Source organism: Thunnus thynnus, chromosome 11 (assembly GCF_963924715.1).
Source record: "Thunnus thynnus chromosome 11, fThuThy2.1, whole genome shotgun sequence".
Classification (NCBI taxonomy): Eukaryota; Metazoa; Chordata; class Actinopteri; order Scombriformes; family Scombridae; genus Thunnus; species Thunnus thynnus.
This window is the reverse complement of record NC_089527.1, coordinates 4,432,878-4,449,815: the sequence shown is the minus strand read 5'-3', so window position 1 is coordinate 4,449,815 and position 16,938 is coordinate 4,432,878. Positions and strand designations below refer to the sequence as shown.

General features: G+C 39.5%; 1 long non-coding RNA gene across 1 annotated transcript; it reads right to left on the bottom strand.

The window, feature by feature from the left end:
- Positions 1 to 9,127: 9,127 nt before the first annotated feature.
- LOC137192314 (uncharacterized) lies at positions 9,128 to 14,098 on the bottom strand. Its single transcript, XR_010930558.1, has 4 exons — positions 13,683 to 14,098; positions 13,034 to 13,282; positions 12,918 to 12,962; positions 9,128 to 12,743 (listed from the first exon to the last, which is right to left on the bottom strand). It is a non-coding gene; the product is annotated as an uncharacterized lncRNA (long non-coding RNA).
- Between the last annotated feature and the right edge of the window lie 2,840 nt (positions 14,099 to 16,938).

Below are 16,938 nucleotides of genomic sequence, written 5' to 3'. Positions count from 1 at the left end.
TATACTTGCCAATTTGTCACTGTGGCTTGTGGGGGAAAATCATTTTTTAACAAAGTAAAATTCCTTATGTGCAATCTTCGTTCATTTTTCTTGTTGTCAGAGGAAACAGCTGCACCACAAAACTCTCATTATAAATAAAATACCTCATTATAAGTAAAACAAGCTGGAAAACAAAAGCTCAAAAATAGCCACTATGATCTTAATTGTGCTTTTATTAGCACTATTTACACAGCATTTAATTAATTATCCATTGTATGTCCTTATTTATTTACTTAATTTTAACCAAGACACAAAAAAACACCCAAAAAGTCACCCATACAAAGTAGAGCAGAGTAAAGCTACAATCAACATTTTCAGCATTACACAAAATTTGGGTCAGTTGCAAATCTGTTCTAAGCTATGGATGATCTGGTTACTTGTGTTGTCCTGAAATCCGGGCAGTACATCCAGTTACCACAGCCGGTCCCTTGGTATGTGCTAAAATGAGAATGCATTAACTCTTTGGCCAGCCACAGTGATACTTCAGGAAACACATTTTAATGAGCTGCCAGATTCAGCGTCATAATTAGGAGCAGCTTCGAATGAATTAGCAAGTTTTGGTTAATGGTCTCACTGAAGAATACATAAAAAGACTCATCAGAGGTGTTGATATACATCTATATACTATATGTGCTCTGTTAATTGTTCAGGCTATAGTTGTGTTGTGTTTGTGTTTTTTCACCTGTGTGTAGGAGGCATTCATGATAGACAGATGTTGCCAAAATGTGTGACTATCTGTCATTTTGTCACATTATGCAACTACAAAGTGTTTCTGCTGTTAAATCATTTTACTATTAAAATGATGTTGCACAACTAAAACTTCAAGGACTCATCAAACAGTAGATTAACAATCTGCAAAATGATACTGACTTAAAGGGGAACATTATCATTCTCACACATGAAGCTCAGTTTTCATAACTCAGCCTGTGAAAACTGTTGTAAAATGTCTCTAAAGAAGCTTTTCAAAGTCTGAAAAAGTAACCCATGACATCACTGATGAAAGACGCTATTAAGTTGCATTATGGGAAATGTAGGGTCAAGTTTTTTTGGAACTTGACCCACTCTAGAGACTACGGTGTTTTCAAGCCTGCATTGTTCAGTCTGGTTGATCTAGTTCATTTTTCCTCTTAGTGCGATTTGTTTGGGTAGATTTGAACACATCAATCGTATTCGGGTCTTTGACCAAAACAACCGCATAGAGACCCTTTGAGGAAGTGTTCTCACTCTGATCACAAACACACTCTGGAGCAGTTCATTTGTGGTGGGAACCAACCTCAATCCACTGATAGGGACCAGAGCAAACAAACTACAGGTTTGAAAACGACCCTAAAAGTTATTATATCAAGGCCTCTGCTGCTTTGATTTTAACCGTTCTTTTTGTCACCATTCTTTGTGCCACAACTTCATAGAAGTGCAAGACTAAATCACTGGAGTGCCCCTTTAATAGGTGAGTAAAGCTTTGCGTTTTATGCCTTGTTCTACCACCACGACATAAAGTCACAGGTTTATCCCCACAATGACTAAAGTATATGTTCCTGTCAGGCTGCTGGCAAAATCCTGGACTTCTGCCTTCTCACTGCACAGGAAGATTCAGTATGTGAAGATTTGAAAATGATATAACTGAGAAGTGAACACGCCTACATAAAATATAAAAATCATTACAAATTTACAATATGCTGTTATGTATATTGCATGCAATATAAATAATATAGCGTGAAATGAGAATAGTCTTGAGTGTTTGTATCTAATCACAGCTAAGCACTTTGTAGCAGCTACTTTAGAGCGAATAAGCACATATTATCTTAATGCACTAGCCAATATACTCAATATAGTGTAGTGGTTAATGTAATGGGTGCCCAGAGGGAGGTTGATTTCATACAATATGTCATTTTATCATTATGCTATCACATCTGACAAAGAAACATTGTATTAAGTATTAGATTTAGTTGCTATTTGATCCTGAAGGACTGACACCATTACTTGATAGCTTTCTGTCATGTTTTGTATGGTTTAAATGATATCCTTACATTACTCAAAGAGGAATTTCAGTGCTGTAAATTCAATGATTTCTTAAAACTAGGTCACCTACTGTATACAGTAGAAATGTGCAATTATTTTCAAAACTGGTGCCCTATGATGTAAACTGAGGAAAACACTGCAGATTTCCTTATTGCTCTGAGAGGGAAAGCATTAGATCTCTTTATTTACTAAGGCTTATTTTAATTCACAAAAAGTTTTTCCTCATCGAGTCCAGTTATATTGTAGCAGTGTGGAATAACAAAGTTTATCTAAAACGAAACTAAGCACTGTGAAGTTTGTTGCAGCAGTTTTTAATTCCTTCTCCATCGTGGTGTATCTGCCACAGACACCGTGCCAGTCATCACCGGGCACCAGGCGATGCTGCAAATCCAGCGCCTGTCTTTCAGCTGCTGCTGTAACAAAGCTCCAGTGGCTGGTTCCTCCATACTCTGATGTGTCTAGTACAATATTCAGAGTCGTAATAATAGCGCCACATCTCTGATTCCAACATCATATTGAAACTAGTTTTTTTCCAAATGTACTGATATTTTAGTATCTCCTGTTCCCTATCGCTAGTGAGAAAACAACATGGCGGATGGATCGTTTTGGTCCCTGAGTTTGGAGCCAACCCTTGAAGGTGCCATAACAAACAATGAGAAAAGTAGTTTGTAGTCCAAGGCAGATCTCGAAAAGCGCCATCTGGTGGACATTTGCAGCTGGATGAAGAGGGATATTTTAACACAGGGAAGACAGACGGACTTCACCTCATTGGAACCATAAGAATCAATTTGAAAATTGGTGAAGTTTCCCTTTATCTTTGCTTAATGTAATGATAACACAAGCAGGGTTGTAGTCAGAATTTTAGAAATACTGAGGTCATGATTTCAAGTCCCCCCAATACAGCAACCTGATTCCCCTCAAAGGCACCAAAAACAATGTAAAACTGTCTAAATATTTGGACTTATTTATTCACTTTAAACTTTATTTCCCTCTACAAAGGCCTACATGTTGTTTAAAGCCTTACCCATACTGCACAGGTATATTTGGTAGAGAAACACTTTATTTGTTTATTTTCTGTAGGACTATACGTAGCAAAATTCAAGTCTAATTTGAGTCTAAAAATACTGGAACCATCCTGTAAAATACCCACCATGAGTACGCTGTAGAATGTAAGCTCCCCCTACAGGCCCCTAAAATCCCCCAATTCCCTGAAAAAATACAGAGAACATAGCTTAAGTGTCCTCAGTAGTAGCTCCTGTCCTCTTAACAAGAACAAGAAAAATACAAAACACTGTGCCCAAACATTAAATGTATATAAACAGCAAGTGCTGTTAAAAATAAGTGAAGACTATATAATAAGATAATTTGCATATATAACAGCTAAAAGATCTCTGTACTGTTAAAAAAAAGTTACTTTATTAAACAGTATAATTGCCAAAGTCTTGTCAAGCTTATTAGTTTGGAAAAAGCTCCGAACCTCCCATTCTGAAGACTCAAGACAAGTCCAAAAGCAGCCAATTAGGAGTAATTTATTTTTAGAAAACCGTTAGAGGGTTGTTTTAAGAGTTTATGACCATATTTTTAGAAACTGCATCCACACACAAACACTTGAAGTTTGTGTGTGTAGGACAGATAAAAGATAGAGGATAAAAACACAATAAAACTAAAAGCTTATTTCCATTGTGGTGCTCTTTCATGTGTCTGTGCGTGTTTTCAGGTCACTATCACATTTAATTAGGAAATGCATGGCCAACCTTCTGTGAGAAAAGCTTTACAGCATAGTTTGTGTGTGTCTGTGTGTGTGTGGCTGTAAACAAGCATGTGTGTAAGTGAAAGTAACAATAAATCCACAGCTGTCTGGTTTCAGTCTGCTGCTAAGACTGAATATGTACACCAGCATCCCAGTTATGAGAAATACTTGACTTTGATCATATTTGGGATATGATAGTTAAATGGAACATACAGTAACCCAGTTATTTATTTTCCTGTGTACATGATAATAATCATAATAATATATTCCAGATTTGTGATCACATTCTGTGGTCTGTGCAGGAATGTCTTTGACTCCTCAATATCTATGCACATTTCTAATTTCTGCACTAGTTGTGTGACTGACTATTTAAAGGGGACATAACATGCACATTTCTGTCTGGAACAGGCCGTTTAGGCTCCTGTCTCTTTAAGTTCCCCCTCTCAATGAGCCCACTCTGTTCTGATTGGTTAGCTCCCAGAAGCTGCTTATATCTGCAGACTTCTGGCGGCTCGGGAGACTACATAAATAAACAGTAGTATTAGGATTTCACTTATTTTCTCTAGTTCTTTACTCAAAATATGAACTTCTCAAATACATCTGTACATGTTTGACCCCTAATCCAATCAAAAATATGTGAGTGGACAACGTGAACAACCCATGGAACAACCTTATCAACCAAGACTACAGCATGGATGGGCGTTTGTGGGCGTGTGATCTGATGTCATTACCAGGAGGAAGTAGAGGTAACATTGCAAACACAGAGTTTAGAGCTGGTTGAAGCCCTGGGTTTTGACTTGTAGGCGACATTTTTACATACATTCACTCCGAGTTTTGGACCCTTTGATGATGTTTAACATAGACATCTGACATCATAACAATATAAAAATAATAGAAAATTACAAAATGTATTATATGTCCCCTTTAATAACTCATCAGTGCTTGCTCATGGGGGAATTGTTGGGTCTCTGTAAATTAAAGAGTGCTGCTCTATGTGAAAAGTGCCCTAGGATGACTTTTGTTGTGATATGGCACTATATAAATAACATTGAATTGAATTGAAATTGAACGTCAAAGATGCTGTATTTCAATGACTAGAAGCTTGAGAAAAAGACTTTACTTGAGACAATCATTTCTTTCTGAGCTGCAATTTGCAACATGAGATAATTTTCTTCTCGCTTATTTTCACTCATGAAATAAACACCATCCTTGTAGCACATGCATGAGCATGATGGAGTCCCAGGAGTTGCAAATTTTTGATGCTGCCACCATTTGTGAACTACTGTATGTCCAAGACGTGCTCACAAGTCACTTTAGTGAAACGGCCCCAGCTTCTACAACATGGCTTATCCTGGTTTTTGTGAGCAGGGCATGATGTTCACTGTACACATATGTAAATACTAAGGCAGGATACTCCAAAAACCCATCATAACCAAAACACTAATCATATTTGAACAGGTTTTTTGTAGCCTTGTCTGGAATATGACCTGCATTACATACATACAGGATGAGATAAAAGAAGACAGCAACAAGTTGCTGCAATGACCTGGTTTATTTCAACAACATGTAGTATTAAGATGGGGTATGTAGGATTTACTGAAGCATGAATCCAGTCTTGAACTGGACTCAAAGAAATATAAATGTAGAAATAAATGAATGAACAGCCTGTTAAATTTAATTTCCACTATTTCTGAAGTCAAATAAAGTCAATTCAACTTGAGACAAAGAAGTGAAAGGTGCAATGAATGCAATGCAAAAGGGTAATTTTATGTGCAGAATTTGAATGTTACAATATATAAAATGTATAGCAAGCGAAAACAATCAGAGAACACAATACCTAAAAAAAAATCACACAGTCATGCACCAGGCACAGAAAATTCTTACACATGCCTACAGGCATTGTAAAAAAAATGTAAATCTTCATCTGCAAATGATCAGTTTGTAGATCATTATGACATATAGGAATAAAGTGCATATTGTGCTGATTCTGTAATAGACACAAAGGAAAATAAAAAAAATAAAAAATGATGCAGTATGATTTTCAGAGGTGTCTTCCTTCGGTGTCATCCCTGCTGGGGCAGGGCCGGTGTAACAGGAAGAACAGCAGGATGCTGAGCTGCAGGCTGAAAGTGCTTTGTAGATGCATCAGCTCCCCACAGAGAGGGCAGGATGCGTTGTCTAAGATGGAGTTCAGTTTCATCATCCTAACTTCTGCTGCTGTGTAAAGGGTGCCCACATCACATATATTGTACATGAATGCATGTATATAATTTAGTATATACTATACAGACTTCTTACTGTAGATACACATTTGACAAAGATGGATAATATGTATGTTAAACTGTAATATTTGTAGTTATTAGTTAATTTGTAGATATTTTAATGTTACAGGGTTGCTGCACAGAGATTTGTTGTGACACCATATGACTGATCTAACTGTTCATCAGAGAGAAACTGTTCTAGCGTCTGGTAGTTTTGGCGTATAATGCTGTGTAGCGCCTTCCAGACGGGAGAAGTTGTGTCCACTCTGCAGTGACTTCCTCTGCTGTTTCCTGACTCTGGAGTTGTACACGTAGCTGCGGGAACATGATTTTAGTATTATAAATATAACTATTAATAAGATTCAGGCAAGGTCTGTAACATGTTACATTAATGTTTGAGTTTATTAAATACCTGCAGTGATCTCACAGCAGCAGAACGCTAAGTGCGTCTACAAATTATTTTTTTATCTTCCTGACACATCGACAGGATCGGTCATTAAGAGTAATTAATGTTCTGTGTTTTTTTCCTACACAACAGCTGTTACATGCAGATCCCAGGTTTATACAGTGAAATAGATTGTAATAAAGCTGTCCTTCTCAGAATGAATCCTCAACTCCATCAGAGCTGTCAGGACATTTTTATTTCAAGAAACTTTGTTTCCTCTGACAAGTTTATAATTACAGTTTTCAGTTTTGCTGCCTCAATGCAACCATTTCTTTTCATTTTTGCTTAATGATGCTGTAGTAGTATAGGTTATCCTATACTACTCTCACATTCACCTCCACCTTTCATATCTGGTGACAAAACGATGGGGTCTAATCACCAAAGACTTTTCCACCTTCATCTATCATGCTTGTTCAATGAATATTATTTACTTCATAAAGAAATTGAGTCTCTCCTGATTGAAATTGTTTATGTGTTTCAGAAACATAATTGACGTTGTCCCTTTTTTTCATACAAAACAAATCAAGTAACAATGGTGATAAACAATGGTGATCAAAATGAAGATCCAAGGACACCTCCGTATTGAAAACAAAATAAACTACATGGCTTACAAAAACACAAAACTGAGTCTATTTTTTTCAACAATCTTGCCAAATAAGGAGATTGATTTGTCTAGTTGCTCTTGTCTTTCCTGTTCTCTCCTCTCTTCCCGGTCCTCCAGCTCCCTTTGTCTTTGCCTTTGTTGGTCTGTATATTCCCTAAGAAAATCTAGTGTTTCATTGTGTCTTCTTCTTCACAGGACGCTTGACTGGGTGAGGCTTGACTGGGTGAGGCTTGGTGGATGAGGCTTGACTGGATGAGGCTTGACTGGATGAGGCTTGGTGAATGAGGCTTGACTGGATAAGGCTTGACTGGATGAGGCTTGACTGGGTGAGGATTGGTGGATGAGGCTTGACTGGATGAGGCTTGACTGGATGAGGCTTGGTGGATGAGGCTTGACTGGATGAGGCTTGGTGGATGAGGCTTGACTGGATGGGGCTCAGTGGATGAGGCTTGGTGGATGAGGCTTGACTGGATGAGGCTTGGTGGATGAGACTTGACTGGATGAGGCTTGACTGGATGAGGCTTGGTGGATGAGGCTTGGTGGATGAGGCTTGGTGGATGAGGCTTGACTGGATGAGGCTTGGTGGATGGGGCTTGGTGGATGGGGCTCGACTGGATGAGGCTTGGTGGATGAGGCTTGACTGAATGAGGCTTGACTGGATGAGGCTTGGTGGATGAGGCTTGGTGGATGAAGCTTGGTGGATGAGGCTTGGTGGATGAAGCTTGGTGGATGAGGCTTGGTGGATGAGGCTTGGTGGATGAGACTTGACTGGATGAGGCTTGACTGGATGAGGCTTGGTGGATGAGGCTTGGTGGATGAGGCTTGACTGGATGAGGCTTGGTGGATGAGGCTTGACTGGATGAGGCTTGACTGGATGAGGCTTGGTGGATGAGGCTTGGTGGATGAGGCTTGACTGGATGAGGCTTGGTGGATGGGGCTCGACTGGATGAGGCTTGGTGGATGGGGCTCGACTGGATGAGGCTTGGTGGATGAGGCTCGACTGGATGAGGCTTGGTGGATGGGGCTTGGTGGATGGGGCTCGACTGGATGAGGCTTGGTGGATGAGGCTTGACTGGATGAGGCTTGCAGATGGTGATACCAGTGGTTCTGGTGGACCTGTGGCAGAGTGTTCAGCTGTGGAAGGGTCTCGACTGCAGTGTCCTTGATCAGAAGGACTTTCCTCACAGTCTGAGATATATCCCCCCACACTGGCTATGAGGTTTATTGGTTGTATGCTATGTTTTTTCCCCCAAGGCACTGTGCATGGCAGGAAAGAATTCCCAGCTATTAAATCAAAGCATTGAAATGAATTGAAGTTAATGTACGAATACAGGAAACTAAGAATAGTGTAAGATGTAATACATTACCATTTTGTTGTGCTGTTTCTGTAGAACTAAACTGAAGCTGGTACTGCTAGTGAGCCACACTGCATGCATGCATGCTTATACTCACAGCATGGGAAATGTAGTTTTTGTTCTAGAAGTCACACACAATGGTTGTTTATAATGTTAACCGACATGTTTGTGTTGGTATTATATCCTACAATGTAAAGTTGGTGAGTGGCTTTATTTATTTTTATATCATTTTAGTTATTTAGTAAACCCCCAGGGTTTAGTACCTAGTAGCCAAAGTTAATACATGATTATACTGTTTTCATAAAATTGTTGCCTCTGGTTATGTGTACAATGTACATATATTGTGGAATGCAGTCAGTGATGTAACTGAGAGAAACACAGACCCACCTGTCCATGAGGGGTTCCTTGATGTTTACTGTCTGTTACTGCGGATTCCAGTAAAAAAAAAAAAAAAAAACACAAAGAGAGAGCTGTTGCGTCACTGTGGTTTTGTGACTCTGTTACATTAGTATTGTATGCTCCACTATCTTTATGTGTCAGGTCTGTTTTTGCAGGACTGGCTTGCACACCACAGAAAGAAATAAACACGAATGGGCCTATACGCAGCCCCAGCCACCTGGAGTCCTGCATCTTGTACACTGTTAATCTACATTCAACTAAAGATCCCCAAAATAAAAGTGTGTTGAGAATTGAGCTATAAGATGATATAATACTGAGTTGTGGAGTGTGGAGAGCTTCTTAAATGTGAATTATTCAGATGTTCTGCATGTGTGGGTAGGGGCATTTGTCTAAATGCATACATTAAAGAACAGGGGCAATTCAAGGAGCAGTTCAAGGGGCAATTACATATACATCACAGATAATTCAGCCACCCCCCAGGCCCCTGCCACACACACACACACAGTGAAATGATAAATAATACATCTTTCCATTCCTTATGGGAGTATCTGAAAGATCCTGACATGCACCCGCCTACCATCTGTGAATTTCACCCCATAGAAAGAAGCAGAATGGTGATGAACTGCAACGTTCTTGGCGAGCGAACATAACAAACTGGAGCATCAAAGAGATTGGGGATTGTGCCAAGATGAAAAATGATATGTGGTTGTGTTGAAGTGAGCTTCTTGTTGGATCTAATTCATGACAAGCCCATGGAAACCCATCACAGTTATTGAGTAGGAGAAACAAAAACTTGTTTCCAGTTTTAAGCTTACTTGACAATGAACACTAACATTTGTGCATTCTCAGAGGATGTTGACGGAATTTCTGCTTATGGTTCTCATGGACAAGATTTCAAAGTGCAGCCGAGGAGAGAGAGAGATTCCAGTTTGGTGGCCTCAGGATTGCTTCTCTGTTGGGGATCTGTTGGCTTCATTACACTGTGACCGCCAACACACATTTTGACGGTTGGAGCTTAGTGTGAGGCAGTTTGGGTGAGGACTAACGGTGAAGTAACAATTAACGATTTGATCTGCGTCCCAGTTTTTAATGGTTATGAGCTGTAGTGTAGTGTTACTCAAGAACGAGATCTTGGACACAGCTGAGATGAAACTCGTTCACAAGGTGTCTGGACTCATCCTTATGGTGTGTTTGGATGTCCAGAGTAATGCGAGACGAAAAATCGCTTTGCATTACTCGCATGAGTTGGACTCCCAGATCATTTGTGATTACTTGCCCCAAACAGCCAAAGTACATTACTTTACATTAACTGTAAGCTAGCTAGCACAGGGTGTGTCTGTGTGTTTGTGTTCAGTTTAACTTCTGTCTGAACTCACCAGGAACTCCAGTTCTTTCTCTTATTTCGCTCCAGTATCTCTCCTGCACCCCAGTCCTCTCTGTATGTTTATAAAGTACATTCATAAAGCTCTGCAACAAGTGCAAATTTTTGGCTCAAGTTAAAACATTTTTAACTCGCACGGACACCTATTTGTGTCAATTTGCGTCGCCCGGTGCAAATTCATGTCTATTTGCGTCTTTACATTGACTTTGTATGTAATCATGCCACGTGAAAAATTTGCTTCACGTTTGGTCTGAACACACCATTAGGGACAAGGTCAGATGCATGGAGGGAGCTTGAAAAAGAACCTCTGCTCATTTGCAGTAAAAGAGGCCAGATGAGGTGGTTCAGGCATAAGATCAGAATGCCTCCTGGACACCTGTCTGAAGGTATCAAACCCTGTCTCCTAAAAATGATGTTTTATACTGCTTATTTTCAACAGAAAATACTGCATATTCTAAAAGAAAGTAATGGCACCCAAGTTATGTTTTTTATCAACATAATGAGGAAACGTTTCTAAAGGGTAACTACACACTAAATATATATATATTCTTCACATTTAAACTGTTTTTTCTGTTCAAAATTAGCTTATTGGTGTCTGCTTGGATTTGAAAATTCAGTTGAGCTGAATTCTCCGCCCCTCCCTGATCATGACATAACAAGCAAGACTCTGAGGTCTATATCATATGTCAAGCAAATAGCAATACTGTAGCCTCAGTTTGTACCTCTCAAATATAGCAAGCCTGATAAAAGACAGCAGAGACGACATTGTACATGAACAAGAAATGTATTCCTTTACTGTGGCAGTAAACACAACACAACTGAGCTATATTCAGAGCTTCACAAGATATCCAGGGCTGATGATGGTAATATTAACACGATAAACAGCAGGGCTACCGCTACATACTGACACTCCCCCACAGACACACTCACACTGGAGAGCCTCTTGTAGAAGAGCCACTAGCTCAGCTACAACACAGGAGCCACACAGAAACTTTTACAAAGGGCCTGAATGTGCTTCTAGTGACTGTCAAAGCTCCAGTGGACTCACTTTGTTTCCAGCACGGACACAGAGAGTCTGACAGCAGCTGCTCATGGCTGGTTAACTCTGACTACCAGCTCTACATCGCTATTCACACTATTCATGCTACACTGAGTGGTGGTCAGTCGATGTCCCCTCAACCTCTGCATCACACACTACACAGCCACAAGTCATTGCCCTCCACTCTGTTGCATTTTTTAAAAATATGATGGGAGAGAGCTAGCACAGTTTAAGTGTGTAGTTATCAAGCCCCCATTCAGTTGCTAGTAGCAACCCTTACTGTCACAGTTCTGCAGGAGTTGTAGCTAAACTGACATCATTACATCCACCATTTTGTCAGATCTGTAAGTAAGTATTGCAGGGTTTCCGACTTTGGGTACCTGGCTGGAGTGAGATTTTGATGCCATGGGCTTAATCACGCAAACGCATATGCTCACTTAATCACATGCAGATGTTTGGACTCAATTCACCATCAGGATTTAAAACAGTATGCAGCTTACACATCAGGCGGGAGCAGCAGCTTAGGTCTAAGATTTAAGGTTATAGCCTGGCTATGCTATCCTAACAATTTCACAATATTAGACATACACTAACCCAATAAAGCACACACAAGTTGGTTCACTAATGAAAGTCATGTTGTTTCTGATAACAAAACTACAATGTTTTATTGAATAATGTTAAGTTAAAAAGGCAATAACAAGGGCTTATAGGAAGAGGAGAATCAGAATGGTAGCAAGAACCATAAATAAAAAGAACCTATCCTACTCCAGACACATAGCTGATACATGAACACACACACACACACACACACACAAATACACACTCACTCACACACACACACAAATACACACTCACTCACACAGCCAAATCTACATGACCATGCTTCCTCACCCAGCCAAATATATACATGAACACTCACTAACGCATTTACTCACTTACACACTTGCACTCTCTCTCAAACACACACACACACACACACACACACACACACACACACACACACACACACACAGGGGCCTATTTTAGCCTAGTACAACTACAAGCAGCAGACTCGGACTAGATTATCATTTCTACCAGCAGTTCATGTTTGTAGCAGCAAGGTGTGACCTTATTACTTTTAATATACATAATGGACAACAGCTTCCCATCTAGTTCAAGTCTGTTTCTACACTGTTTTGATCAGGCCAGTTGTTGAGAAGACTGGTTCTGCATCTATATTAGAGTGAGGTAAGCATAGAACAAGCTGTGCCACCTTCCTGAGTCTGGGAACTGTGATTCACCAGTTGTTCAGACACCATGTCCATATAATGGAATTGGTCTTCCTCTTCAACACTCACCAGGGCACCTTTCCAGACAGTATGTCTGTTTCCTCCGGCATCTAGTACTCCGGAAACTCACCTGAAATCCTGTCCTGGTCCCTTGGGTCCTCAAAAGGAAGAAGGTGATCATATCTGGGAAAATACAATTTCAACAACATTAGTTAGAATTGGAAAAAAACATTCAGAAGTTGATTACTCCATTAGATTATTAAATTTTGTAAATAAAACCTCCATAAACTATAGCTAATCATCTATTCAAATAGAAAGAAACAGCTCTTTTCAATAGCTGAATCTCCTGTTTAATACCTCAGAGAGTAGTCTTTTCTCACTCTGCACAGCTGCCGGTGAAGCCTATCAAAATCACACATTATCTTTATATAACTACTCACGTTGTTTGAATTAAGTATTGATAAAGTCATTACCTTTGGACAAAGTAGAGCACATCATCCACATGCAACTCTTGTCTCTGCTTTAAGTCCACAAACTCAGCATGTGGCAGCAGGGGATCATTCAGCGGTAACGTTAGCTTCTTCAATGCGTATCCGTAGATCTTAGCAGGAAGCCTCTTGCTGCCTTGTAAAATTTGGTGACTTCACCCGAGGGAATCTCACCAGTTTCATCCAGCCTCATCAGCATGGCCTTTGTAGTCAGACCAACACCAAGTTAGAGGTCTGAAAGGCAAAAAAGATAACGTGCTATTTCTCACCCTTGCACCATTCTGCTCACACTATATACCTGTAGATTATCTCAGTTTCAATCTCAGTTCCTTCAAGAACTTTGACATCAGCTTTCGGATGAATGCCCTCACCTAAAATACAGAAAACATGCAAATAGCACACCTGGCTTGCTTTTCAAAAAACCAAATGCCATTGTTTAGCATTGCTTTCATTCTTCTCTCTGCTGTGCCCTTAACGTTAGACAGCTAATGTAAGCTAACATAAGCTAGCTTAATCCTACTCTGAAACTTACAGATCACTTATTCAAAACAAATATTATACAGTTAGTTTATAACAAACACCCTGGGTTAATTAATTAATTAATCCATGAATAATAGCTGCCCTATTCACTTACCTTGGTTCATACCAGGTTAGATGGAGTGTGGCTGGCTTTCTTCAACACCTTCTGGGCTCCTGGCTGTGAACTTGAGCAGCTGTCCGATTATCACGGTGATAAGCACTACGCACCAATCAGACAGTACTTTAAGATGCAGCTCCATGGAAACACCCACTTTTTGAATGCTCAGCTGTCCTGTAGAGTCCAAGATATTCACCAGGTTTAACCATTACTATACCAGAAAGACTTTGACCATAATATGTTCGCCTGTTTATCTGTGTTGCTGTCATAGTGTTTTGTCTTGACAGTTGTTTGGGCAGCAAAGTATGTGAGAGTTAGCAACCCTGGTATTGACTGACATCTTTTATCTACTGCCCAAATGCTCATGTTGTTGCCAAAGCAGTTTACAGAAGATTCATATAATACATATTACATATGCAGGTTCTTTATTATACTGATGCAGTCCATTCTGTGATGGTAATACAATACAGTAACGTACAACACAGTTTTATAGAATTTGATACAGTAACTTAATATCTTATAAATATAGATTTTACAGTGATTGTGAGTCCGTCAGGCTGTGGCAGGCAGATACATATTTAGCTGCTAGAGAAGCTGCTGTCCCTTCACCTAGGAGAACTGCCAATTTCTCCTCTGGAGTTAACATTTGGAGGTTTGGTATTTGTTTGTTATTTCCTTTGGTAGTGGAAGTCTCTTACTGAAGAGAACATCTCACAGTGGAGGAGGAAGTGCATCTCTGTCTCTACCTCCGCTGTCGAGCAGTGAGCACATACATACATACATATATTTATATATAAAAAGAGTGAAAGTGAAAAGGGAATATTCATATAAGGTATAAGCTTGGATTAAAATGGTGAGCACACAACATAAGGATTTAGCTATGACCCAGGCCCTGACATCACTGCACTTATAAATGGAGTTTCAGTATTAATAGTAGTTGAAGTACATGCAGACATGAGAAAGAACATTTTGCTCATATCTTGTTATGAATAAAAAAGCATTCAAATTCATGTCCTTCAGGTGTATAGTGTATCTGTCGATGATTGCTCCCCCCGCCTCCCTTCTCCTTGTTTCCCTTCTTACTCTGAAAAAACATCTTTAACGAACAAAAGGGGCACAGATGGAGTGGAGGCCGTACATCATCTAAACGGAACAACAACCACAGTAATATAATCAAGGTTGAAATTAGCTTACTGGTTGATGCAAAGTGACAACACACTACTGGACCTGATTTTACACAAACAAACCTCTCATTTTGTTGGAATAGGTTTCTTTTCCGCTAGGACCAACAGGCAAAGTGAATGATTTACACAGCTATTGTAATGTGTTAGTTGAAGGAGTTAAAAGGAGCAGAAGTAAAGCCAATTGTGAATCAATAATATATGTTAACACAGCTTCCAAAAATCTCCCTAGGTATTTGGTTGGATATTGATACTATGAAAAAAGGTGAAATGGAGGTTTGAGCAATACTAGATTCGTTCTGTTTTCTCACAATGTAAAGCCAGTTTTGTACTCATTTCAAATGAAAGGGAGGCATAATCTGAATTAGCTGCTGTTAATTAAACCATCTTAAGTATTATAAATGCTCATATGCAAAGGAAAGACAGAGGAATCATATTTGTATCAGATTTTGCATATTGTATGTTTAAACACTACAGTAGGTTAGAAACCTGAACTGAACAATACAAAATGCTCTGAAGTTGTGCTTTTTCCAAGTTTATACTTGCAACCAATTAGTTTTAATGAAGTAAATTTGAAATAGAAAAAAACCTGAGTTAAGAATGACTAATAACTTACATTGTATTTTGCAGTCAAGTTAAATGAATTTAAGCTACATTCACATTACATGCTGAAGTGGTCCAAATCCGAGTGACTCAGATTTGATTTTTTCACACAAGTCTGAACAAAAAAAAATCTGATTTTTTTCATATCAGATCTTGGCCGCTTGCATATACGGTCCGAGATCTGATTCATATCCGATCTCTGGCTACGGTACGGTTAGATCGGAATTCATATGGTTTCACTTGGTTTCACTCTGCACATATTGCCTGGCCCCTCACAGCCCAGTAAAAATAAACACACAGGAGAGCAACAACAGCAACGGAGGTCAATGGAGAGACAACGAAATTTCATGTTTGTCGGAGAGTTTATGGAGAAGCTTGTACGCATGTGGCTCACATTTCAGTTAAATCTGTGCATGCATGGCAGTTTAGGACCTAAATGGTGTTCACACCATGGGTGTATTAAACACACAATATGTGATTTCAGCCGCTAGGGGTCTCTCAATCAAATCAATAACAAAAGACAGAGTATGATGCAAAGTAGCGTGGGATCATGGGAGTTGTTGTCTTCATTGTTAAACAACCAGCTTCTTTGGGTAGGATTACTCCACTGTTCATCGTTCAGGATGTTTTTACCAGGAGCCGAATTATCCACAGTGGTCGCCTCTTGAATACAAACAGACCCAGTGATTAAAACAGGTAAAAAACACTGAATAAAGCAGTTTCATGTTAAAAACCAGTGTTTCTCTGACACTGTTCTGTGGACACAGGATGTCCGGTAGGGGCTGCTAGCCGAGCTGATGCTAACGTTTGCTCAGCTTGTTTCTCTGATAACTTAAGATCCAGACATTTAGAAGGTTTTTTACCAGGAGCTGAATTATCCACAGAGGTCTCCTCTTCTCCAAATAACAAACGTACATGGGGATTAACACCATAAAAATACTGAATAAAGCTATTTCACGTAAAAAATCAATGTTTCTCCGACGATGTTCGGCAAGCACTGCACTTCCGGGAAGGGCTGCTAGCCGAGCTGATGCTAACGTTTGCTCAGCTTGTTTCTCTGATTAATTAAGATCCAGACATCTGATGACTAAAATCCTTCATCTGGTTAAAAGATATAGTAAAAAACGACCAAGCTCTAAAAAGCTTATCATAAAAATGGCTTAAAACTGAATAAAAGTCAATTTTAACAGTTTCTGTTGAACAACCACAACACCGACGTATTATCTTGTATGCGTATACTCTTTGGTAGACGTCATTGTGGCAAACAGCCACTGTGTTATCTTGTAGGTGTTTACTCTTTGGTAGAGGAGGTATGACGCCATTGACAGGCGACCAAATGAAAAGGACCGTTACTTTGATTAAATTACAGATTTCTCGGGGTTTGGAAAATTCTTGGAAACATTTGGGATAATGTAGGTACACAACTAAACAAAATAAATAACATAAGTCTAGTTGATTTTAGACATTTT